General features: G+C 36.7%; 1 long non-coding RNA gene across 1 annotated transcript; it reads right to left on the bottom strand.

The window, feature by feature from the left end:
• Nucleotides 1-13072: 13072 nt before the first annotated feature.
• On the bottom strand, nucleotides 13073-20360 carry LOC135446306 (uncharacterized). Its single transcript, XR_010439719.1, has 4 exons — nucleotides 20281-20360; nucleotides 19833-19890; nucleotides 19309-19351; nucleotides 13073-14789 (listed from the first exon to the last, which is right to left on the bottom strand). It is a non-coding gene; the product is annotated as an uncharacterized LOC135446306 (long non-coding RNA).
• Nucleotides 20361-25940: the final 5580 nt, after the last annotated feature.

Raw genomic sequence — 25940 nt, 5'->3', positions numbered from 1 at the left:
TTCACATAATATGAAATTTCCGTAATCCAATAAGTATTGTGCAAAATTACTTAAGCAGTGGTCAGCAAAGGCTTAGGACTACTATTGCCTGTGTTTGAGAGCTCAGACATGGCAGATATATCAGGATTTTGGGTGATATGAGGAGAATAAATTCAGTGTTAGCACTTCAATGAGAAGGGGAAAAGAGCAGAAGTAGGAATACACTGGGAACATGTGTTTGATAATCATATATTTAATACCCTTCTGTGAAAGAGCTGAAGAGCTGAAATTGGAGAAATGGATGAAAATGAGAATGAAATCCAACAGTGACATGTAACAGAATCTGTACTTAAAATGGAGAATTAATGGAAGATGTCCCTGCCCATGACAGGGGGACTGGAACTCAATGATCTTTAAAGTCCCTTCCAACCTAATCCAGCCTATGATTCTGTAATAACCTGCATACATATGGCACATACAGCAGTAACTGAGAAGGCAGAAGATAAGCAGGAAAAGTACCTAGGGGAAGAATCCTCAAAATACTTTTCTAAATTTGCCTTTGCTCAGTACCAGTAACGCTGAACCTGAACATCTTTTAGACTCTGAACTTCACAAAAGTTGTGAACAGTGTAGAGTGTCCAGGAAAAAAAAAAAAAAAGAAAATCAAAATGAAACATGAGAATCACCAGCAGCATAAAAGTATTACCTATCAAAACCAGATAAGGAAATAGGCATTGGTTTTCTGAAAATGAAGAAAACTTGAAACTGTACATTTTAGAAAAAGAATTAGATCTGTTCTGTCCCCTAGGACTAAAAAAAGAAACCAAAGTCATTTAAAAAGTTAGCAGGTTTCATCAAGGGAACATCCTTTCCTTTAGAAGCAGCTTGGTATGTAGGTTAGGGAGGAAAGCAGAAATCCTGCATGAGTGCTCAGAGAGGTTTGTAAGGTGAGTGCAGTCATCCTGACTGGTGTGGGATCTCAGGATCTCAGTCCTGAGGTGCCGAGCCACCGAGACCACCCTTGGGGGGCTCGGGAGTCCTGGAATGTTCCAGAAGTGTCTGGTGGCTGGACTTTGATCCTACACAGGAGACGACACCTGTATGAGGACAGGAGGGTTTCACCGGGGTGAATGGTGAAGGGATTGGTTAATTAGAGGGTGAGACACAGGGTTTAGGATTTCTGTACAGGGGGGTTTAGAGAAGTAAGATGGAGGAATTGGGGCGTGTCCTGTCCTTCTTCTTCTTCTTCTTCTCCTCCATCTTCTGTGGTGATGGTGGCACTTTGGATTGGTCATTACTAAAAGTGCACCGGGCAATAAGAATAAATGGTATTGGGGAAAAATGATAAATATTGTACACGAAACCATGGGTATAAAGATAGGTGGCTGTCCGGAGGGCAGCACAGTGTGCTCATGGCTGGCTGCTGAGCAGACTCTGTCGGGCCGAGAGAAAATCTTTTAGATAAACAATTAATAAACATAAAAACCGAAAGAAGAACTGAAGCCTCTTCTCGTCCTTCGATACACGGGCTGCCCCAAGGCCTCCTCGGGCCTTTCCAGGCCCCTCAAACAGCCGAGATAAACCGGACAATGTGGAGAATGCCCAGGTCCATAGTGCTGTCCAGAGTGGCCTTCAGGCTGCTTTGTGCTGCTCAGCTCCTCTGCTGCAGCACAAGCTCAGTGACTGCCCTGCAGCAGAGGAGCCTGCAAGGAATCTCCCAGTTGGTACCACTGATGATGCCATCTGCTTGGCCTTGCCTTGAACTGAAAGTGCAGCAATAAATTATTCTTGTGCGAACATTACTGCTCTTTGACTGTAGAAATGCTGGATGAAGTTGTTTCCTTGTAAGAAAATCCTACAGCTGCTCAAATGACTGAAATTGGAGACTTCTATGAACAGAGTCTCCACAGCATGCTGCACATGGATAAGAGGCTCACTCAAGGCTATGTCTCCCAAATCCAAAGGGGTATAAGATTATCTGTAGCGTTTTCTCTTTATATTGTTAGCTCCAGTAAATAGCATTTTAAAGGCATCTTAGAGAGTGTCTTTCTTGGTGTCAAAAGGCACCAGCACCTCCTGGTGTAAAACATGTAAACAAGAAAGAGGAAAGAAAAAAAATCAGAAGAGTACTCGCCAGATCCCATCTTGCATTAAGCAGATGTGGTTTTATTGCAGGTTTTGTTTATTTGTTTTCTGGGTTTTTTTATTATCGTTCTTTCTCACCTGAGTCTTCTCTAACACTCTTTTTGTCATCTGCTATAATTGATGAAAATAAAAATGAGTATTTGCATTTATCATTTTTTGATTTAAGCTAAGATTTTTTTTCAGAATGAATGTGCTTTACCCTCAAGGTTATATTTAATTTATGAAGTGGAGAACTAAGATCCTTTGAAATGTTCTTCAGGTCCCCAATGCATTCCCTAGAACATTTGGCAAAATGTCATCCCACAGATAGTACAGCATCCACAGATCTCATAACCAGAAACATCAGTTGGTAGGGGAGGATGAAATGCCAGTGAACAGGAATTATCTAATGCAATCTTCAGTTGAATTCAAAGTATCAAGGAGCTCACCAGAGCTGCATGCATTGCTGGAGTGTTTGTCACACCCTCCTCTGTGCATGGCCTTTCTCACAAACTTGGCAAACAGTATTCTGAAAGAGCAGTGGAGTGTGTAGTATGACCTTGTGGAGAGAGATGGATTGGTGACTTTCTAAAGCCCATCTCCAGCCTCAGGATTAATTTATACTCTCAAGTATTTTATTTAATGCTTAGGCAGGGAAAAGAGACAACTTTTTCTTTTCTCTCTCTACTGTTACTTTTATAATATTGCCCGTGACTGAATTGTCAAAAATCCATTCTGTAACTCTAGATTTTCTCTGATGTAAGAGTAAGTTCAGAGTCACAGATGAAAAACAAGCTGTGCTATCTTTCTGAGAATGTATATTCTGATAATTCAGGGCAATTTTAGGAACAATTAGTAATCCTGAATAATTTTCCAAAGAACAGCAGGATATTTCTCTACTAAACTACATTATAAAATGATCTTACAGTTCTCACAACAGTGTCAATGAAGAAAAAAAAAATCTAGTTACTAAAATAAATACCTGATAAAACAAGAAAATAGGAAATGAAATGCCTGAGAAGTTTTTCCGGTTGTGAGGGTTTTTTAAAATCATGTATTATAAATATTAATTGCAAAATATATATCTACATGCTTGGGACAAGGCGTTTTATTTTTAACCATTTCTATTTGTTAAGCTGGCAAGCATAAAGAAAGTAAATCTCAAAACCCCAAAAACATCCTATCATTAGTGTGTATGGAAAACCTGTTTTTATTTCCTTCCATGGATTTGGTTTGTATGAGGAATTATTCTCATTTCTCTTTTGCAAAATGTTCTTTCACCTCCTGTGGGAAATCTAATGGAATCTAGTTAAGAGGTTATTTTCCCTTTGGATGTTCTCAATTTGTTTTTAATGCAGCAGGAAGGGAATGGAATATTTTCCTGTTATAGGTTAACAAGAATTTGCTTCCTTGTATATGCAGACATTGTTATCATTCTGCCTTTAAAGTGGCCGCTGTTTGGAGAACACCCACACTCTGCAAACCCTCCACGTGTGCTGTGCCCAAATAGACAACACTTTTGTGACAAAAAAATGCCCTTCCCTTGGTGTCTCCTAAACTCTGTGTTTCTGCAGTGGGTCTGCCTGACAGTGTGCCACATGGAGTGGTCTCTCAATTCCTTAGTTTACTGTGCCTTCAAATGATAACACGTATTTATGTTACAAAATTGTGGAGACCTGACTGTGGAAGCACTTTGAATAATTTCTATTCTGTTTATACTGATTTCTGCTAAAGCTTCTAGGACGATGAATTTTTTTAGATTTTTTTTTTATCTCCAGTATCATTTCAGTACTTGAGAAGGTGTTTTTCTGATGACTTGACTGTATACTAAAATATTAGCCTTGATCTGTACCTTCTCTCTTTTATGTCTTGTATATTTAATTTTATTTCCTTTGATCCCTTTTTCTTCATCTTTCTGATATTTTCTTTGTTCTTTTGCTCCCTCCCAACCCTACTTTGCTCTTCTAAGGCTCAATCACCTCCATTTTAATTTAATTCCTGACTATGCCTCTACCTGTACCTTTGTTGTCACAGTTCTGATGTCTCTCTACTGGTTATCTTTTCATCTGGCTATCTGATTTTGTTTAGATTTTAGTCTTTTAAATTCTCTGCATTGCTTGAGTCTCTTTTAATCTTCCCTTAGTAATGCTTCTTGTTATAGCTCTTGATCTTTCAGGGAGGAGTGACAAAACTGGCAGGGGCCATTGCTTATTAAATCTAAATAATGAGTAGTCAATCATTGCTACTGAGTTATATAAATGTGTGACCAGAATTAAAGATGCACAGCACATTAAAGCCTCATTTCTGCACCTGATGCATTCAGAGATTGCAATGGAGTTTTGTGGCTTCTCAGAATCAGGGGTACAATTTTTAAATGTGTATTACGTTACTTTTGCTTCTCAATTAATCTGAGAGTTTTGATGCATGTTTGAGTGATTCATACATTTCTGATGGAGGATTTAATTTGAGTACAGGGGCACTATCATTCATACCCCACAGAAAACACAGGCTTCAAACTGAACCATGAGTTTCCTAAATCACTTCATAAATACTCTCTTCTCTAAGTGGATGAATCAAATATAAATACCAATGCCATACCTGAAGAAATGACAAAGAAATTAAACATGTAGTAGAAGGGATATTTCACATTTTGATGTGGATGCAAGAATAAAAATAAGGTAGAAGCATGAAAACAGATTTTTAGAATATCTGAAATCATACTTAAACTTCCTCAGTGTTTCTGTTTATGTACAAAGATTAAATTTCTTCCTGATGTAGGAAAAAAAGTTTTACTTTAGAAATCTTTTCTGCTAAGTTTTCTACATTTTTACATGCATGTGTATGTATATGTATAAAAATTTTATGTTTCAATGATCTAATTAGGACTATAAATAATATTCATGCTCATAAAAATGCCAAGAGATATACTCTTTTATCTGTTTAAGTTGAAGTTTGTCTTCAATTTTCCTTCGAAATTCCAAAAACCAAAAACTTATTCAGCAAATTGATTAAGGTCAAATTACTTCTTGCATTTTATGAATAATTTCTTATCATTTTATCAGATGACATCGACACCTACCCAAGTGATTTCTGAAATTAAAATCATGAATGTATTTTTAGGTTTGCGAGTGCATGGAACTACTGTGCAAGTACATGAAAGTACAGATGAATGAAAAAAGATGTGGTTTAACTTCCATTTTACTAAAACCAGAAAACTTTTAAAAACTTGCTTTTAAAGTTTATTAGATGTTATGGAAAGATGGCTGGGGGTAAAATCAGAGGAAACTGAGAAGTTATATTCTCATTTTAACGGGAGTTAGAAAGGCACAGAAATTACAGGATGAGGTAGAACTGCTGCTCCCTGGATGGAACACATTTGGCTTGCTCAAACCTGTTCCACGATGAGTCCCCACACACACAGTCTGCAGCCCTGAGCACCTGCTAAGATAAAATGGATGGAACAGAGGGTGGAGCATTGAGGAGATATCACAGCCAGGCTCTGCTGAAATCCTTGCAGGGAGGGAGGGGAATTTGGTGAGGATTTTCAGCTGAGAAACCACACAGTACAGGGGAGATGGGAGATGATGTCCTGCTGCTGAGCCAACAGCTTTGGTGAAATCCTCAGATTTCAATCAAGCTCTCCTCAAATGAACTTGGTTCACTATAGCCTAATTGTAATATTAATGTTCACCTGTGGAGTAGGAACCACGCTGCATTCACACCAAATATTTTTACTGGGGATTAGAGCTTAGCTGTGCATTACTTTGAATTTTTTTGCAGTCAGATACTGTCACTGGCAATCCTTGAACCTTAACCTGTCACAATTTTATATTTATGAAGAATGCTTTTCCACAGGCAGTTGGTGTGGTCCTTTAGAGGCGCTGGCAGGCACCGGCAGTGGGCAATGTACTCAAATGAAGTGGAAGGCCCACTGATGGATCTCCATTATGCTGTGTATGTATTTATATATTTATATATATATATAAATATATATATATATTTATATATAAGTCAGTCAAACGACCCTCCTGTACAACAGGACTGTTCCCATAGAAGGATGCTGACTGACTGGTCAAGAACACTGGCAGACAAACCCTATACCAAGGTCCAAGGAAATCTCCCCTTTCTATGTGACAGATGTTGTTGTGAGAAAATTTCTGACAGTATAATTTTTGCTAGCAAAAAATTTGTGCCAATACTGATATTTGGTGTTCTGTCTGCTCTTTAATATTCATATTCTTCAGAAAACAAATATATAGATTTCTTTCAGGTTATGTAATCTTTCTAACATTTTAGACACAAACTCATCCCATGGACAACAGTGTGCTAGTCTTCAGTCTTCTCTAAAGGGCCAAGTTCATCAACAGAAATCTCTGAAGTTAGAAAATGCTGTAATGTTGAATAAAAATTACTCCTGCTTTTTACTACAGCTGGTGTTAGCAACAACAATCCTTTATCAAAAGTCATCATGGACCACCATTCACAGAGCATTCCAACACTTCATGGTTTGATCCATGGTGATCAATAAAATAAAAAAAATAAAGTCAAACATACTTTCACTCTTGTTCCCTCTTTATTGTCGTTATCTGAGTAGTTCAAGAACTTAAAACTTTTCCCAGTCTTTTCTTTCAAGTGTATCTTCCTTGGCTGGAAGAGAGATACTTTTTCTTTTGCTTAATTCTGTATGATACACTCTTGCCAAGAACTTTTTATAAATTCTGAATAAATCCAGCTATTCACAGCTATCAATGATCTGCTTTGGTGCCTGGGGTACCTCTTCCCTTGTTCTCAGCCTTTCTTCACGGGGCTCCTGAGCCAATCCAGGCTGTTTAATTGCTGTTTCTCTGCACACCTAAGGTAGCACTGCAGGGAAGCAGTGGGTGGACAGCTCAGCCCTGACTCACAGTCCTGGTGAAGGTGATGGTGTGATGGATTAAAGCATTGCTGTGTGCCACACTGACAGTCAGAAAGAGAGTTGGGTCTGAGAAAAATCCCCGTCTACTTCATTGTGTTCTGAAATCTGTCTCGTATTGAGAGTGGTGTATGATCTCAGCTCCCACTTTTTCTGGCATTTATAAAGTTTGTGGAAATTGAACTTGCTCTGAAATTATAACTTCTATTTCATAAACAAGTGTGGTTTGGAGAAAACCTGAAACATTAAATATTTTAGTCAAAACTCTAATTGCTTTTCTCATGTAAATCATCTAGTGGGATATAACTTTTCAATGAAGTATTAATATCTTCTCCTCACCTAAATATTTCAAGATGCGGCTTACACCTAATCAAATAACAAGATGTAGGTTTTAGACTTAAAAACAGACTCATATCTCTCCCTACTTTTACTTCTGTAAGAAATCTGTCATTTACAGCTACATTGGTACAGTTGTGCTGCCAGCAACTGCATTAAAGGAGCATTCATAGGCACTTTGCAGAGTTATTAAAAAGTAAATGAAATTGATATCTCAAAACCAAATTTAAACACCTGTTGTATAAAACCAAGTAATGTCAAAGGAGGAAATAAATTATTTACTGAGGGTCCCTGAAACAAAAAGAGCCTTCACATGGTTCTGATTTTCTATACTTGAGTTGTCCTAATGAAACCATGAATTTTGTCTATGCTAAGCCATTGTTGTATTAAGGCTGAAAATCTTGTAGCACTGTAAGTGTGTAGGGATGTATCAGGCTGTGAATTATCTTGGGAATCAAGGTAATTCAGATATACGAATTTAGGTTTAATAGTTCAAAAAGAGTTCAGAAAAATTTCAGCTTTCAAATACATATTACTAAAGAGGTACGTTTCTTATGAGATTTCTTAGGTGAAAAGTAAGCTTTTTACACAGTAGGTGTTCTTATAATATCATATGCTTCAAACTAAAGCCTTATTCACAACACATTTTCTTTGCAGACAAATTAATTGCTATCTGTTTTATCATTGGGATAATTATGCTGAATGCATAGGTGATGTGCCTCTTTCCACCCATTCTTGCAAAACAGTAATTAAGGTAGTTGAGAATTCAATCTAATTTTAAAAAGAATATAAAACAAATGTAATATACTTAACAGTAAGGATATCTCTGATATAAAGATAATAAATCTTGTAACTTAATTATATTCAAAATTAAAAAACCTTTAAAAAAATAACACATGGGAAAGAGAAGCTAATATTCTCATTAGTGACAGTTGGAAAAGAGCAATTTATTATTTGATGGAGTTTCCTTGAGGAGATTCTTACATCAAGAAAAAATATTTAATTGAAACTGATAAAATCAATACAGGAAAAAAAGAAACTATAGTGTTTTTTGAGTTGAAATAATTCTAGAGAAAACACTTAAAGATTCAGGTCTAAGATCTTTACACAAATATGGCAAAGCAAAACAATAAGTAGAAGAGTAGAGTAGGAGCAGATGTATAATATAAGCAAATATATTGATTTATTACACACACACACACACACACACACAAGCACACACACACATATATATATATACACATAAATAATGTATTTACTTTTAAAAGTGTGCAAAATTATTTAATCTTTTAAGGACTAAACATATCAATAAATTTAATTTAAAAATTATTTAAGGACAGGGATCTAGTCCCCAAATAATCATAAAATTTTTCAGGGCACTTGTGTTGACGTATATCACCTGAATAATAGATGCATTAGTTTAAATTGAAGTTCCAGAAGTGTGGATGAAGAAAAGTCTGCACTATTTTAGTAAGATCCATAATTTGATTCTAAAACTACACAATAACACTTTGATTTCAGTTTCTTTATTAGGTTTGTATTGCTCATTAATAATTAATTCTAATGTAAGTATTTTTTAGTCACAACATCCTCAGAGGCAGAGCAAAAAAAAATCCCACACTCCAACAAACAATCAGTCAATCAATCAATTAATCAATCAGACGAATAACCCAAAAGTTATGATCTGCCTGTGTCCCTTTAAATTATTTATCTCTTTATATCTTCTGTGTTCCTCAGATTTAAATCTGTTTGAGTGCTAAAGAAGTTCCTAATTTGGAAAGATGTGTTGTCTTGCTTCCTCTTTTTCTTTATAGGTGCCTAGAGTATTTTTTCTGAATATTTTAGACCATGAACCATTGACTAGCATTTCCATTTACCATGCTTTACAAATGCATCCATCTATAGTGGTTTACTATCACTAAATTGTTACTCTTAGTCACTTAAATTGTTGCGAGACCCAACTTTTGGGTTGTTGAGATGTGGAGTTATGGGACCCATAACTTAAAGTTTGTTCTCGGTAAATTTTTCTTGAGAATGCCTTTGTGGAAGTCTCCCTTGCGGCACCATAGGATCCATGTGCTGAGCAGGAATGCTGAGCTGAGGACTGCTGAAACACGTGCTCACCACCTTAGATTATTCTGATGGCTTTCTTCTGGATGTAGGGAGCAAGACATTCCAGAACTGGTTTGCCTTGTAGATATGAACATTTCTCTGGCCTAGGACAGACCAGAGAGTGGGCCATTATTCTGCTGATGACACTAGCCTTAAGGTTTTGCCATGCAAGAGATTTTTGCCCTTGATTCTCAATGCCTGAAAGCATGACAAGCCCAATGTCAGTTCAGCAGGGCTTGCACTGCAGGGAAGTAGCAGGAAATCTTTGTCCTGAAAAATGACTTATGAAGGCTGAGCCACGAGGCTGAAGCAACAGAGCCCTGTTCAAGTTAATTTGGGAGGCCCTTTGTCATCTAACCATCGCAGATTCACACCCCTGGCTCTAAGAACCAGTTGTTTCAGCATTTCAGAGACATCTCAAGGAAGTTATATCTCTACCTGTATGTAACACTGAGTCCAAACCCAGGAGACGTGGATGGTAAAATGCTAACACCAAATCCACAGCATCCAATTCTTGTCCAGCTTTGCAGACAGCAGAGTGTATGTTGTTTTGTTCCTAAGCACTAGGTTTGCAAGCAACCTAACCCAAAAAAAAAGGCAAAATGTGAAGCAAATTTAGAGTTCAGAAGTGGTTTATCTGCATCGATCAGCACTAAGAAAATGGGAGCTCTAAGGCTGTAAGGCAGAGGCAAGTGCAGATCTTGAGAGCATTCTACTTAGTGATAGAATCTGTGAAATTTCCAGGAATTAGTTCTACAGAGTGTTTCCAGATCCCAGAAGGTTCACCTCCTCTGGGAAATCTAGCATTTTTGTTATATAGCACTTTCTCACCATGGAATTTTTGGATTAAAATTTTCCAATCTTCTTGAAGTATTTTAAAGACAAACTACTACACCATCATCTCTTTTCAGCTCAGTCTCATTGTGAAACTAATACTTTCTTTACCATTTCTCTTTTCTGCAAAATCAAATTGATGGGCAAAGAAAAGTGTAACAATAATGTGTGTATAAATCACACTTGCTACTAGCTGATTATATGAAGCATCTAATCAAGCAAAATTAAAGTCTAAAAGTCTGAAATCAAAAACAGTCAGAGGAAGGCCAGTTGTGTAAATACTCTGTATAAGCTTCTGAGTTCACTTCAAACAAGAGATTTAGATCTCGATTAATTGATATTTTAAGCAGAATCTCATAAAGCCCCACAAACTAACAAACAAAACACAATTCTGTAAACAAATTCTAACTAATTTATGGCATACATTTACATTTACATTTGGCAATAAAGGAAACTGTATTTCAAGCCCTTGGGTTTGTTATAATGACGATTACATAAAGGATAACTGAAGCTGACACTCCTCCAGGCATCTGACAAGCTGACATTGGCAGCATTGTAAGCTGCAATATTGCAGCTGTCTGCAGGAAGGCAGCTCAAGATCTACAAAGCTGGCCCTGCTCTAGTTTTCAGTGTCAGATCTACTCATACTTCTATCTAGTCTAAACAAATGCATTTATTGCACATATCAGAAGACAAATATTATTTCGAGCTTTTCACATAAAAAACCAAATCACCCTAAAGGACATGAGTTTAACATCTGTGGAAAGAGCATGCCCTCATTAAATCTGTCCTGTTCAGGAGACAAATGTGTCTCATGAAGATGGTATTTACTTGGCTGCGCAACTTTTCAGCTTGTCCATCACCGTATTGCATTGCTGTCGGTAGTTATTTAGTTTGAAACTAATATTAAAATATTGCAATTATCCAAGAAAACAAGTGTTAGAAAAGCAGACATTCCAGAAATAAGGTTAAGCACAATAGAAAGCTCATCAATAAAAGAGATAGGTATACCATAAGGAAACATAAGACTTTTTAGATTTTCTTTTAATGTTTTACATCTACCCTGCATATATGCTTAGTGGATATAAGTATTTACAGGTCTGGATAGGATGAAAAACATTATAAGAACATGTTAAAACTTTTTGGTTTTGATTTTGCTGTTTCATGGATTTCACAGATCATTCTGGGCTGCAAGTGACCCACACGGATCATCAAGTCCAACTCTTAAGTGAATGGCCCACAGAGGGATAAAACCCCAACCTTGGTATTATCAGCACCATGCTCTAACCAACAGAGCTAATCTCAGTAATATTTTACTTCATTAGTCTGCAATGTCTATAAAATAATGATAGTAATGATAACTTTAATTAATTAATTTAATGGCCCAGTTATAATTTAGGAAAACAACATCCTCAAAGAAAAATTGGAAGCAGTTTAGCTAGAATTTCAACCTTTCATATGAAGTATAAAATTAATATTCTCATAAACTATAGTAATCAAGGCTCTTGTGGCACTTTTAATAAGTACAGAGTTGTTAATTCCAGTGTGTTGGTTAAATTATATTTTGAGTAAATCAGTTTACTCTCCAATTCCAGTTAGACAGTTGCAGTCTTCATAACTTCTGCTACATTACCATAAATCAGCACATTCCAAGTGGTTACACTTCAGTGGAAGGGATTAAATTTTCATGTGTTTGGTTTGCAAATTGCTTTAGGATTCTCTGAAAAGAAAAAAAAAAAAGAGTAGTAAATATTGTGAAGTCAAGGAATAAAATTCCACCATGGGGCAAAATTGGTTCATTGAACTAAAGTAATTGCAGGATTGTTTTCCTTTTGCTTTTGGCAGGAGTTTTTTTTGTGTGTTTTTTTATACCAGGAAAGAATTTAGCCAGTGCTGAGTAGAATTTTGATGTCTAAAACACATTTTAAATAAAAGGATTTGGATTTTTAATTCCAGGAAAGATACTATTCTTTCCCAAAGTATTTGCCTCCCTCCACTAAAAATCCTTGGATGTGAGGCTGTCCTGTAAAAAGTATGATTCAGATGCCTTCAGTCTCTCCTGAATTAACCTTGACTGCTCAGTCTGAAAAATAAAAGAAGGTGAAGAGTATTTCATGGCTGCATGGCCTGACATGATGAGTCAAATTAAAATAATAACAAAGAGATTTGGACTTGTTAGCATCCTCTCTCTTGTTCTTCATTCAAATTATTTTTACCAATTTGGTCCAACTCTTATTATCTCTATGCTTGAGTAAAAATAGTGGCAAAATCACAGATGTTCAGTGCAAGAATTAATTATATATGGATTATTTCTCTGGAGTTAATATATAATTCTTTCCTTATGTAGAGAGAAAGCAAAAACAAATATGGAAATACTATGAAGAACATTGCATCTGAATTAATATATTTTCATTAGCTGTATATAGTAGGCTATTAAAGCCAAGAAAATCAAGAAGGAATGTCCTCCCTACACCACATCAAAATATGACACTTTTTTTTTTTCTTAAGGAACTAAAATGTCTTTTTAATTTTTCTTTCTCACAGACACTCAGAAAATAATAATATTCTATAGTAATTTTTCAAGGTGGTAAGATATTTTTGTGTTTAGTAGACAGTAGAGAGGTCTAAGATCCATAATTTGATTCTAAAACTACACAATAACACTTTGATTTCAGTTTCTTTATTAGGTTTGTATTGCTCATTAATAATTAATTCTAATGTAAGTATTTTTTAGTCACAACATCCTCAGAGGCAGAGCAAAAAAAAATCCCACACTCCAACAAACAATCAGTCAATCAATCAATTAATCAATCAGACAAATAACCCAAAAGTTATGATCTGCCTGTGTCCCTTTAAATTATTTATCTCTTTATATCTTCTGTGTTCCTCAGATTTAAATCTGTTTGAGTGCTAAAGAAGTTCCTAATTTGGAAAGATGTGTTGTCTTGCTTCCTCTTTTTCTTTATAGGTGCCTAGAGTATTTTTTCTGAATATTTTAGACCATGAACCATTGACTAGCATTTCCATTTACCATGCTTTACAAATGCATCCAGTGCAATGGAGCACTTAATCTCCCACAAATTAGAATTTTGAGGTGAAGGGACTTTGATAAAATCTCAAAAGAGCCCTCAGCTTTATTGCCTTGTTTTTACAGCAAGTAACATCTACCTTGCTATTGCAACTTGATAGCTATCAAACAATTTTCTGTTTGGGTCACCGGTTTTGAGGCATCTGACAGATGATCACAAACACATGTATTAGCTATAATACAATTAAAATTCATTAACCACAATGTGCTTCATGTGAGGAGATATATGTATATATATATCACTATACTGTTTAACTGTAGGCTTTAACTGTCTGAATGTTAAAATCTGCAGTTCTTCTTTTTTAATGGTTGGTTTTTTGGTTTTTTTTTCCCCTTGATCTTCTGAGACGTCCTCTGCAGACAAAATAAGTGACGGCACCAGCCACCACATCATCTTTGTGGCTGCATCTGCAGATCTTCCTGAAGTGTGAACAGAAGTTTTCTGCTCTTTCCTCCCTGCTGTGTTGATTTCTATTGCTGTCTTTTTCTTCTCACCTGTCTTCAATCTTCCTCATTTTTCTTGCCGTCTATGAAGAGCCTGACTTAGCAAAGCAGCTGGTGTAACATAGCTTGGGCCAAACTGGCACATGAAAAGCAATACTATGTTCATCGGGGTTTTTTTGTAAAGAATTTAACTGCAGGAAATTGAAAAAGTGATGGGGATTTTTTTCTTTTCCTTTTCTTTTTATTATCTTTTTGCATGTGTTTATAGTATGCAAGTATTAATATACTTTGTCTTATCCCAAAAGAAACTGATTAAGCCAGACCTAAGAACTTGGAGGAAATGCCTGAAACTAATTTTTTTGCTCTCACCCAATTAAATTTTTTGTAGAATTAAAAAAAAATAGTTCTTGTTTTGTTTCTCCTCATTCATAAAAAGACTTCATAATTAACAAAATTGTAAGTCAGTTCTTTAAAACAAAATATTTTTTTCAGTTGAGGGTAATTTCCATGTGGATATTTCCTGTTATCTTCTATTTCACTCTTTGTGTAATTGATATTAAGAAAAAATTCTTTCATTATGCTATGCAATCAGTGTAGAAATATCCTGCAGCAGAAAAAAACCCTGAAATTACGGTCAACAACATGGGGAGGGAACAGAGCTCAAATATATTTAAATCCATGTAAGTCATCCAGGCAGAACTGTACATTCTAGCAGCTTTTATTCTCTAGCAGCATGGAAAAATTTTTCCCTTTTTGACATCCCTAGCAGCAGCTATAGCAGACTTCAGGAAATAGTTCTTTTCCAGCAATCGCATCCAGCATATGATAACAACTTTGCCAAAAGGTGGTGGCTCTGAACAGAGGAGTCAAGTGAAAACAAACAGAAACAACCAATCTGCCATCCTAGGAAACCAAGCTGAAATTAATGGATTAGATGTCTCCTTCATGTAGATCTGTGATCTGTTTGAGGTAAAAAAAACCAAACAAAAAAAGGAAGATATTATTTTCAAAGCAACAGAATAAAATTAAGTTTTATAATAATTTAGTTACTGGATAGATCCTAAAATTTTTAAGAAAATTACATAGAAGTTATATGCTCACTTTCATTTTATATAGCAGGTTTATCTGGAGGCCTTAATGTTATCTTTTATCAGGAGCACTTACACATTTTTTTCCATCAGAAATATTTAAATCTTGCCTAATACAATGCTTTTAAACTTATATTCATTCATTACTGAAGTAGTAATGGTCCTTATGAACAGCTTCTAACCTAAATGAAGTCAAGGCACATGAATTGGCTGGGACATGTGCTTATGGAAGCCTCCCATCTATAATGTCAGTTTAAATACCAAGGAAAGGTGGCACCCAGGCTCTGAAAGAAAAAAATGCTGTTCTGAGGAAGAAGAGAACTTGCCTTTTGTCATGGCCACAGTAAGGTCCTTCAGACTTTGAAATGCTAATTTCGGACATTATGTGCTTAGACTAAGTTGTGTAGGGTGAAATATGGACATTTTTATGAAGAACTTGGAGAAATAAATCTTTTTGATTGTATTTTTCTGCACTGTTGGCACAACAGGATTCTGACACTTGACAGTAGCCTCCAGATAAACCTTCTACATAAAATGACAGCAGCAACCATTAGAAAAAGTGACAGCAGACGCTTTGTGGGTTTTTTCCAGCTTGTACTCAGGAAAAAGCTCTCTATTCTGTCATTCATGTTGTACACAAAAAGAATGGTGTTCATCAGCACTGACTCTTAGTGATACAGCTGGTGGAGGATGTGGCCATTCCTGGGATATGGCAGTTGCTAATATCATCCTGGTTATTTTGCCATGCCTTTTTGTCACCATAAACATGTATTTTACTTGGATTTTCCCCCCTCCTGTTCAAATAGACAGTGAAACAGCCATTTAACCTGATGATCATGTACTCACTGTTTAGGCTATCTTATAACAACTGAATCTTTTTAAAGGCATGCCTTGAGGATGACATTAAGTAGACTCTCTAAAACATTAAGTTGTCTCTCTTAGAGGTTTTATTGTCAAATAAGAGAGATTATGTTGGGTTTTCTCAGCTGTTTGAAGGGCCTGGAAAGGCCCGGGGTGGCCTTGGGGCAGCCCGCGTATCAAAGGACGAGAAGAGGCTTCAGTTCTTCTTTCGGTCTCTATGTTTATTAATTGTTTATCTAAAAGATTTTCTCTCGGCCCGACAGAGCTCTGCTCAGCAGCCAGCCATGAGCACACTGTGCTGCCCTCCGGACAGTCACCTATCTTTATACCCATGGTTACGTGTACAATATTTATCATTTTTCCCCAATACCATTTATTCTTATTGCCCGGTGCACTTTCAGTAATGACCAATCCCAAAGTGCCACCATCACCACAGAAGATGGAGGAGAAGAAGAAGAAGAAGAAGGACAGGACACGCCCCAATTCCTCCATCTTACTTCTCTAAACCCCCCTGTACAGAAATCCTAAACCCTGTGTCTCACCCTCTAATTAACCAATCCCTTCACCATTCACCCCGGTGAAACCCTCCTGTCCTCATACAGGTGTCGTCTCCTGTGTAGGATCAAAGTCCAGCCACCAGACACTTCTGGAACATTCCAGGACTCCCGAGCCCCCCAAGGGTGGTCTCGGTGGCTCGGCACCTCAGTCCTGAGATCCTGAGATCCGACAAGATTACACCCAGATGCTCTGTGTTCCTTTTCATTCTTCATCTTGATTGCTCTCTGTTGAAGGCAGAGATCATAATATTTTGGTGTGGTTCAGTAAGTCTTGCATGATATTTGTAGTTGTTATGGTAGAGGTAATCCTCTACCTTTACTTAACGAGCAAATCCAACTGAACTAAACCAAGCAGAAATGCACTCAGCCACTCCCACTCTCTCAAACTGTGTTTTCAAGAACTAAAGTTAGGTCGAGTGAGTTCTGTGAAGCATTTCTATGTCCTCAATTGCAAGTTCCTGCTGTTCACTACCTGGAGAGAATGAGGAAGGTATTTCATGCGAACCCTGACTTGCAGAGGGAGGTATGGCCAACTGTCCTTGCATTTGACAACTCCTGATTGCACCAGCAGCTGTGCTTCACATGTTTTGTTTGTGGATGATAGAGCTTAAACTGAAATCAAGATATGCCAAAAAAAAAAAGGTGCAGATGAGTGAATTAAAGCAAGCTGACTAATCAAATAATACCTAGAGATACCCTTACACTGATCAGAATTGACTGCTATTTTATGTCAAACTTTCTTTTCACCAGGGAAGTAGAAGAAAAAATGGCTGGCACAGAGAAAAATTGAAGAGTTGGGGCAGAGACTCTGGTAATAGCAATCTATGAGTGTGTTGAGAAGGAAGGAAAAAAGCTTAAATACTTGACTAGAACCCATGTGGAATTAACCCAGCTAATGGTCAAGTTCTATGTAAGAGAGAGAGCAGAAGCAAAATCAGAGGGCAAACATTTTGCTTAGATGATCAAAAGTTGTATTTTTATACAGGAAGTGATTAAAATGAAGAAAGCAGAGAGGATTGGAATGGAGGTGGTAATTAGAAAAGGCTGTTCATTTTTCCCATTAACTTACATACCAGCCCTGTCCTGATTTGAAAGTTTATGAATTTCTAGACTTTTAACCTGGATTCTTCATAACCAATTTGCTCCTATTTCATCTAGAAGCCATTAGTAGACTCCACAGGTAGAAGTGCTTTGTGCTTCTTATATGATACTGCTTTCATATGTCTGTAAAAGACCCAGCTTTTCATTATTTTCGGTTCCTGACATCACTGAGTTACAGTTGAAATACAGAGGTGAATTTATCTAAATAATGAAAGGCTGAATTCCTGCTGACAGTGAAATTAGTATTCATTTATTGTAGCTGAAGAAGCTATGATAGGTTTCCCAGGTGAAAGCAAATAAGAATTCTTTGAAGAATTTTTTTCACTCTGTTGTATCACAAAACAAGGCAGCTCTGTATGATCCTTTTATAGGAGATTTAGAGGGGGTGGTGTTGTAACAGGACTAGTTAAGCTAGACTAAAATTTTTGGAAGGAATACTATATATTCATAAAGATGCAATATGTGTTCAATAAGTCAGATTAATAATTTTTGGGGGGGGGAGGGAGAGAAGAGAGGAAGAAAATAAAACAAGCTTCAATATTTTACTATTAACCCTGTAAAAATACTGCCGTTTGTTTCAGCATTCATCTTTTTCTAAAACTGTTAAAACCTTCAAGGGGCTGACTGAAGTTATCATCAATCCTGAATCAATCACTGCACTAAAAATATTAAATTTGAGGAGAAACAAAAAACCCTGTTAAACTAATCAATAAAATCCAATCAGTATTTCTTTTGAATTTTGGTTCTTCTGGTTATCAAACAAATCAATAATTGATAGTCCTGATTGTGTGTACTGTTAAGGAGGTGAGGAAGGGATGTTGGGTTGCACTGTCCATGTTCTCCTGTTGAGTCTAGAAAAAGAGTATTTTCCCTAATTTGAAAAGTGAGCACAAGCTTGATGAGTTATGTACTGAAAACGATGTACAGATGTCTGGAGCAACTTGGGCTAAAGAAAATGGAAGAAATGGTTTAACTCTTTTGACCTCAGTATTTCGCTGGTGCCCTGAACCCACCCAGTTCACAGAACCAGATTTTGCATGTGTGCACGTGTTCACGTGTGCGTTTATAAAAGCCTCATCCAACTCATTCTTTCATCTACACTTGTATGACTGATTCCTAGGTTTAAACTATTCAAAACCTAAACAACATTTAAAGATTTCATGAAGATAATCCTTGAAGCTGCTACTGACAGGAAATACCACCTAAAAACTTATAGAGGAGAGCAATAGGTAAAAGAACTGGGGTTTTCTCAATAGGCAGAAAACTGCTTAAATTATAAAAATTTGAACATAGCTACAAGATTATATTAAGCTCTTCTTTGGACAAAATATTTCTTAAACCAGATTAGTTGAATTAGAATATAGTCACTTAGAATACAGAATACTTCTACAAGGATGCAGTAATAATTACTGAAGACAAATAGTCAATTGGATGTTTTGGTTTTGTTGGGGACTTTTTTACAAAATTACCATTTTGTCCTACTAAATGTTTTACTTTGTATCACTGTGCAGTGTAAGTATGAAGACAATACATTTTTTGTTACTTCCCTCAATTTTCCACCTATTCCTCTCCAAAAATAAACCTTTATGTATTTATTTTTTTTCCTTACATTTGTCTCTCTTTTTATAATGTATTCATTTCTATACTGGTATTTTCCATTAATTTTTTCAGTTCTAGGAGGATGGATTCCTTTATTGGTTCTTAAGAGATAGAAGGACTTTTTTTTTTTTCTTTTTTTTTAATGGAGACGAGTAAACAGATTTTTCAACAAATCAGCAAATTGTAAACTTGTTTCATTTTCTCTATATTTCCAACATACTACACAAGAAGGCAATAATAACCTTCATGAAAAATCAAAAGGTATTTACTTACTTGAGAGTTTTCCTTATCTGTCTGTAAATCAAATATAAGCATGCTGCAAACAAAGAAATAAAGAATTAATGTAAGTTGTGCATAAGTTGTACAGGGTCCTATGCCTACTCTATGGTTTAATCTCTGCACTAAATCTGTTTTGGTCAAGCAGTATGGAATTCAAAAAGCAGAAGGTGTAAGAAGAGATTTCAGAAACTTGTAATAGTCACACACTGATCAAAATTTTCAAATTCACCCTGATATCATGTATTTCTCATTTTATTACAATTACACTTGAAAGCACATTTTCTAGCCACCAAAAACTGGCAGTGCCAGAAACAGAACCTGCACTCAGTATCTCTTGAGGCTTTATAAAGTAACACTGCAACTTATTGCAAAAGAATGGTAGCTTATAACTGAAATCTATGTTTGCTCCAGTATGCTTGTAATAAGGCAATCAGTAAATTAGAAGGAAAAGTTTTAAACGAAAACAGAAACTAAACCAAAATCAACCAAAGAAACAAAGTACAGAAAGGGATACTCACCATTGGACTTGCTTCTGGAAAAACCTTTTTAAGTTCTTTGGCCCTAGAAAATATTTTTCTATCATAAAAGAAAAAAAATAAGGAAATTGTAATGGTCCACAAAATACTATGATTTTTTTTTTCTTAAATGTTTTAACATTAATATGAAATCTACGGTTAGGAAATCATTCACCAACGTCTAGAAAGGAAAAAACCACAAATACTCCCAGTCTTAATTTTTAAGATATTTACTTTCTTGTGAGTTCATTTTCTTTCCAGAGGGAAAAAAATATTTACCCTTCATTCTATTATTCCAGAGATTTACAGTGCATTCAGAGTATAAAATCACCAGTAAATTTCAATTTTACAACGCGTTGAAAGTATTCCTGCACAAGGAACCTTTTAACAGATGCTGATTTCTTGGGCACATGTGATTGTCACCTACAGAGAGGCCTGCGGATTCCAGTACCTTTCAGGCACTAAGCAGTAGATTTCCTGTTTGCTTGCATTGAAGGACAAAGACTCTGTGCTCTGCTTGCCTTCTTTTACAAGAGCAGGCACAGAAAAGAGCTCTTGCTTTTATCACAGCGAGCTGCCAGGCTCCAGTCGCTATGGGAGCTGTGCCATCCACCTGCTTAATTCAGGAAACATGCTGGTTATTGCAGCCCAGGTCAGGGAACTGATAAACAGTTCAGACCATACATTATCTTCAGCTGACAAAATCTTTTACCCTTTGTGCCTATAAAGAAGAGAGCTGCAGTAACTACATTGGACACTGCGCATCAGACTTCACTTTATCTTGCTTTAACTGTCTAAAATCAGGTGAGTAATCCATATCATCACCTGGTGTTCCTCTAGGCACTTAAAGAAGGTGATTCACCCCATCCTACTATGCATGTCCCAGATAGCAAGGATGAATTGTCAGCTGGAGTGCCTATCTCTCTCCACTGACAGTAATGGAAACCTGCCTAATTTTAGATGGAAATAATAAAGCAAGACAAATCCAGTCCCACAGCAGAAAATATTAGCATAGCCCTTTGAATGTAAATACCATTTCCTAAAATTCTTGGATGCATGATTTCAGACTAACCAATTTATTACATATGATAATATATGTTCTGTCCATTTTTAATAAATTATCTGTACTACTCACGAGTCATATAGTCTCATACAGCCATTAAAAAGAGGCAGTGTCATTGTGTTGGAAAACCTATGACTTTAGCATAGTTCAAGGACTTTTTTGAGGCCAAAATAGTTGAAGCTTACAAAAATGTGAAAGGAGAAACTTAGACTAAAAATATGAAACCCACCTCTCTTAAAAAAATCTGGCTTTAAATGTGAATGACAGAAACATAATTGTACTGTTAAGATCAGCCTCCTGTTTGCATACTTCATTATTTCAATTAAAATATTCAGTAAATTAGTAAACAAGTTACCTCAATATGAAGCCATACCAACAAAACACAAACTGCTCAAATAAAGTTAAAACTCTTGAAGACCATGAAGACTTCAGCCTAAATTGTTCTTTCTCTTCCTGAAAAACAAAAAGGTGATTGTACAACATGTTTAAAAAAAAATTAAGGAAACACTGTAAAAGAGTGAGAAATACCAAAAGATGACATGTCCACTGACAAGATGGAATATATTGCCAGAATATTAACTAATTAATAGTAGCATAAAAATCTTAAGAGTGACTGAAAGAAATGACTTTCAGAAATGAAAGAATGAAAAAAGACTGAAAAGGTTACTGACAGAGTTGAAGGCTAATCTTTCTACTAAAGAAAACCTTAGGAGAAGTTATCTTTCCCAGGGTGCAAAAATCACACATTCCCTATAAACCCTTCCATTTAGCAGTGTAGTTCTCCCATTCTGAGGCAACAAATTGACTTAAAGGTTTTCCTTCAGAATGATAAAATAACATTAGTTTAAATTTAATTTAATACATTGTCATGCAAATAATTTTACATTACATTGAGGTTTTCTATCATGCAATATTTTAGAATGCTGGTCACTCAACTCATATCATATTAATTCCTTATCGTGTCAGAGGAAAAAAAAATGTACAGTGGTATTTGGATATATTATAGCTTTTCTGATTTTCCTTCCATTAAGCTTCAATTGTTCATAGTTTCCCAAATTTTTTGTCCTTACTTTTCTATTTTCTTCAAAAATGAAGCTGTAATATTAAAGTTTATTAGAATTTTTTTTTCTACATAGAAAGAATAGAAATAAACGTGACAAATATGTGTTATTTTCTCAGCTAACTACTTGATGTCATAGAGATTCTTTAGCAATAGATGTGATTTAATAATTTAGCCAAACAGAATATCTATCTAGACTGCTGGAGGTTAAGGTCACTTAGAATGCCTAGTTCATTTATTGGGTAATAACCAACTATTATCTTTTTTTGTTATTTTATCTTATACATAAATACAACATTTACACTTTCTTGAAAAAAAGAAACATCACATTCCTGTAATCACATGTATGTACAGAAAGGTTGCACTAACCTCTTGGAACTACTGGACGTCTGGGACAATTACAACATTAATGTGGGGAAAAGTGAATAGTAAGTAAGAAATATAATAGATGTAAGTTAAAAACAGTTTTGAAGAGCTAGAAAAGTTCCCAGAAAACAGAAAGCAAAATCAGTGTTGGACTGTAAATCTCTGCTGGGATGTATTGCTTCTGGCCACTGTAACTGTTTTATTTTCCACATAAGTTTATTCAGCGCTGCTCCACAGCCTGCATGCCCCGCAGCCTGCTGACAGTGGAAATCAGGTGCACATTGCTGTCTTTTTTCACATGAGCTGACATGCAACAAAACATATATGGGCTGCATATTGTGGATGTAAAATAGTGCATAGTGTAGGTGTGCAATGCTGCACTCAAACATGTCACTATGACTGAAGTTTAAAAAAGGTAAACGTGTACCTCAGTAGAGAGTTTTTCAGTCTGGAACCCTTCTGAACAAGTACTGGCAACATATCAGCTAGTAACTAACCCAGTTTTCCTTAAGTTCGTCAAAACAGGGATCAAATTCCTCAGGGCTCCTACCACACACTCCATTTGTACACAAAAGAAAACTCATTCCATTCTAGAAACCTAAGATCAGGAACTACTGTCTAAACAAAACCTGTCTCTGAGGGGCTCAAAGACACCCACGGTATCTAACAGTAATGTTTCATTTTTGCCCAAACAGCATCCAAATTGCACCTGGAGTGAGCCACCTGGAAAGGTGCTCAGCTGCTGTTGGCTTGGTAAGCCCAAGCCCACCAAACATGGGTTTTATGTAGTACAGCTGTGAGGAATCAGATAAGGCACAAGATATGCAGAACTGTGGAGCAGGGTTGGGAGAACAAAACTAGGTACCGTGAGCTGGGACAAATAAAAGTGCAGTGACAGTATTATCCAGGTTTGTAAATTCTGGAGAAAAATATTCCTCCTGAAGTGATCTGGAATTCTGTTTTCATCCTCCAGTTCAAGGACCTGTGCTGGGTGCTTCAGTCCATTACTCGATTTTCAAAGGTATTTTCAAAGTAACATATATTAACCTCTATAAGCTAGAACTATGCCTGGTTCTGTGTCATCTCTTTCTTTTGACAAGCAATCTGTTTCTATAGACATTTTATCTGATACAGGCAAATACCATACTTTCATCTTTATTCTTCTTTTTTTGTGTGATTGAAACAATTTTTGGTTTTAGATCTGAGAACTTTCCAGTAATGTGTTTTAAGTAGCTTAGTCAATATCAGCTGTTCTTCATGTTTTCATTTCATGTTGACTTTTACATGACCTTGCAACTGCTAAAGCAGCAGCTGTATCTAAAAATGTTAACCTACTGATTTTTTTTTCTTTGTATCTGGCTGTATTTAAATGAGGAAATTTATGTTGTTTTACAGCTATGCAAATATGTGCAGAGTGCACCCTGTCCTGGGGTGCATCAGGCACAGCTTCACCAGCTGGGCAAGGGAGGGGATTGTCCTGCTCTGCTCTGCTCTGCACTGGGGCAGCTTCATCTCAAGTTCTGGGGGCAGTTTTGAATGCCACAAGACATAAAAGACATTAAGATTTAGCGTCCGGAGAACCATGAGGATAGCAAAGGATCTGGAGGGGAAGCTGAGGCCTCTTCATCTGTTCAGCCTGGAGAAGAGGAGACTGAGGGGAGACTTCATTGTAGCCTTCAAAATCCTCATGGGGGAAAGCGGAGGGGAGGTAGAGATCTCTTCTGTCTCATGACCAATATCAGGAGTCAAGGAAGCAGCATGAAGCTGCTTAGGTTTGATATCAGGAAAAGACTCTTCACCCGGAGGGTGGTTGGGCACTGGAACAGTCTCCCTAGGCAAGTGGTTGCAGCACCAAACCTGACTGCATACAAGAAGTGCTTGGACCGTGCTGCCAGGCACATGATGGGATTCTTTGGGGTGTCTGTTGAGCTCAAATGTCCTGATGGGTCCCTTCCAACTCAACAAATCTTGTGATTTTGTGATTCTATGATCACAGAACGAATCAAACACTGAGACTGAAAATTATCTTTTGCTACTATGTAAAAACAAAGTCCTTTTGTTTCATATTTTCTGTTATAACAACAAAAAAGTTGATTATGAAGCTTGAGAAAAGAGAGTGTACAATGCCAGTATTTAAAATTGTTTGACAGTAAAATATAAATAAAATGTCACCTTTAGAACCATTAACAATGTGATATTGAAAATAATTTTATTTAAAAATCCAGACTTTGAGACTGTATAAAATGATTTTTGTTAGTCTTTTGGGGAAATGATATGTTTTTGCTATTACACTAATGAATCATTTTCTGTATGTTTGAATGGGGCTATAAAGAAAATAATTTGGAGATGACAATGCTGTCTCTTCCCTGTTAACTGGGACAGATTCCAGCTCTTTAGTTACCCATTAGCCTAGACAAGTCTCTCCCCAAACATCCAGAATTAAGCTGTAATTATACCTTCCTAGCCTATGGCAACAAGTAAGTGTGACCCCACACATATCCAATGTCAGTATAGCTTATTCATCTTTTGTTTCAAAGAACAAGTCTGGAAAGCTGCACTTCCAGCTCTGAAGTCTGGTAATATGAGAATTCCCAACCAGTACTTGCAGTGACATTTGAATCCAGCTCTATGTTTTGTGTGGACCAATTCCAGGCAGACATTATGAATTGGAGAATCATTCCAAGAGACTAATGGCAAAAAGCTCACAAGTGCAAAGCTAGCTTCATTATAAAGACTGAGACCATTCATTTAGCTAACTGTTTCCTATCACTGATCATGTTAATTAGGGGAATTAGACATGAAACAGCAATAAACTAGAGATGTTGCCAATGCATTTTGTGTCTACGCATGGGTATACATGAATCTGGGTAGAAGACTATTTGAGACAGTTATTGCAGCATTTTGCTCTACTTTCTCCTGGTTTAAAAGAGAGTCCTGGTTTGGTAAGAGAAGAAACACATGCACTTTTTCTATTGTTCTCTGTCACCCTCATCTCAGGTCCTAAAGAGTATCTTATGTGAAATCTTACTTGATTAAATGCGAACCCTTGAATACATTTTCTCTCTAGGAACTGTCTTGCCACCAGACTTTAGAGTGAATTGAGTTGTGATCTTTGTACAGTTGATTATACACCAGATAAACAGCAGTAATGTAGCACTGAACAAAAGGGAAGCCATGGAGAGTTCTGGACCATTGTTCTTGTGTAGCTGTAGATTGTAAGAACAATGTAGGTGTCCTGGGGTGACGTTGTGATGCTTGTATCCCCATTCATCTGTTCTGTGCCTTTAAGACCGGCTCTGAAGAGTGGAAGTTTTGTTTGGGTTTCTCTTATCAGGGACACAGAGACAGGCAGTACATAGGGCTGGTTTGGCTTTCAGCTTGCTGCTTTGCTTGCTCTTTTTTCTGCTCTCGCTTCTGCTCTCGCTTTTTCTTCTGCTTATTAGCTAGTTCTAGCTAAACAGTCCACATTGCTTCCTGGACTGTTTCTCCTCTCCTCTTCCTGTGACCATCTCGAACCTGCTCCGGACTGGGACCCGGGAACACTGAGAGTTTACACCGTTCGGCTGCAGCGGCTGGCCCAGTGCCGGAGGGGCTGAGAACAGAGCAACCACCCCCGAAAGAG

This window comes from Zonotrichia leucophrys, chromosome 3, assembly GCF_028769735.1.
Source record: "Zonotrichia leucophrys gambelii isolate GWCS_2022_RI chromosome 3, RI_Zleu_2.0, whole genome shotgun sequence".
Lineage (NCBI taxonomy): Eukaryota > Metazoa > Chordata > Aves > Passeriformes > Passerellidae > Zonotrichia > Zonotrichia leucophrys.
The sequence above is the reverse complement of the archived record's forward strand: the minus strand, read 5'-3'. Positions and strand labels throughout refer to the sequence as shown.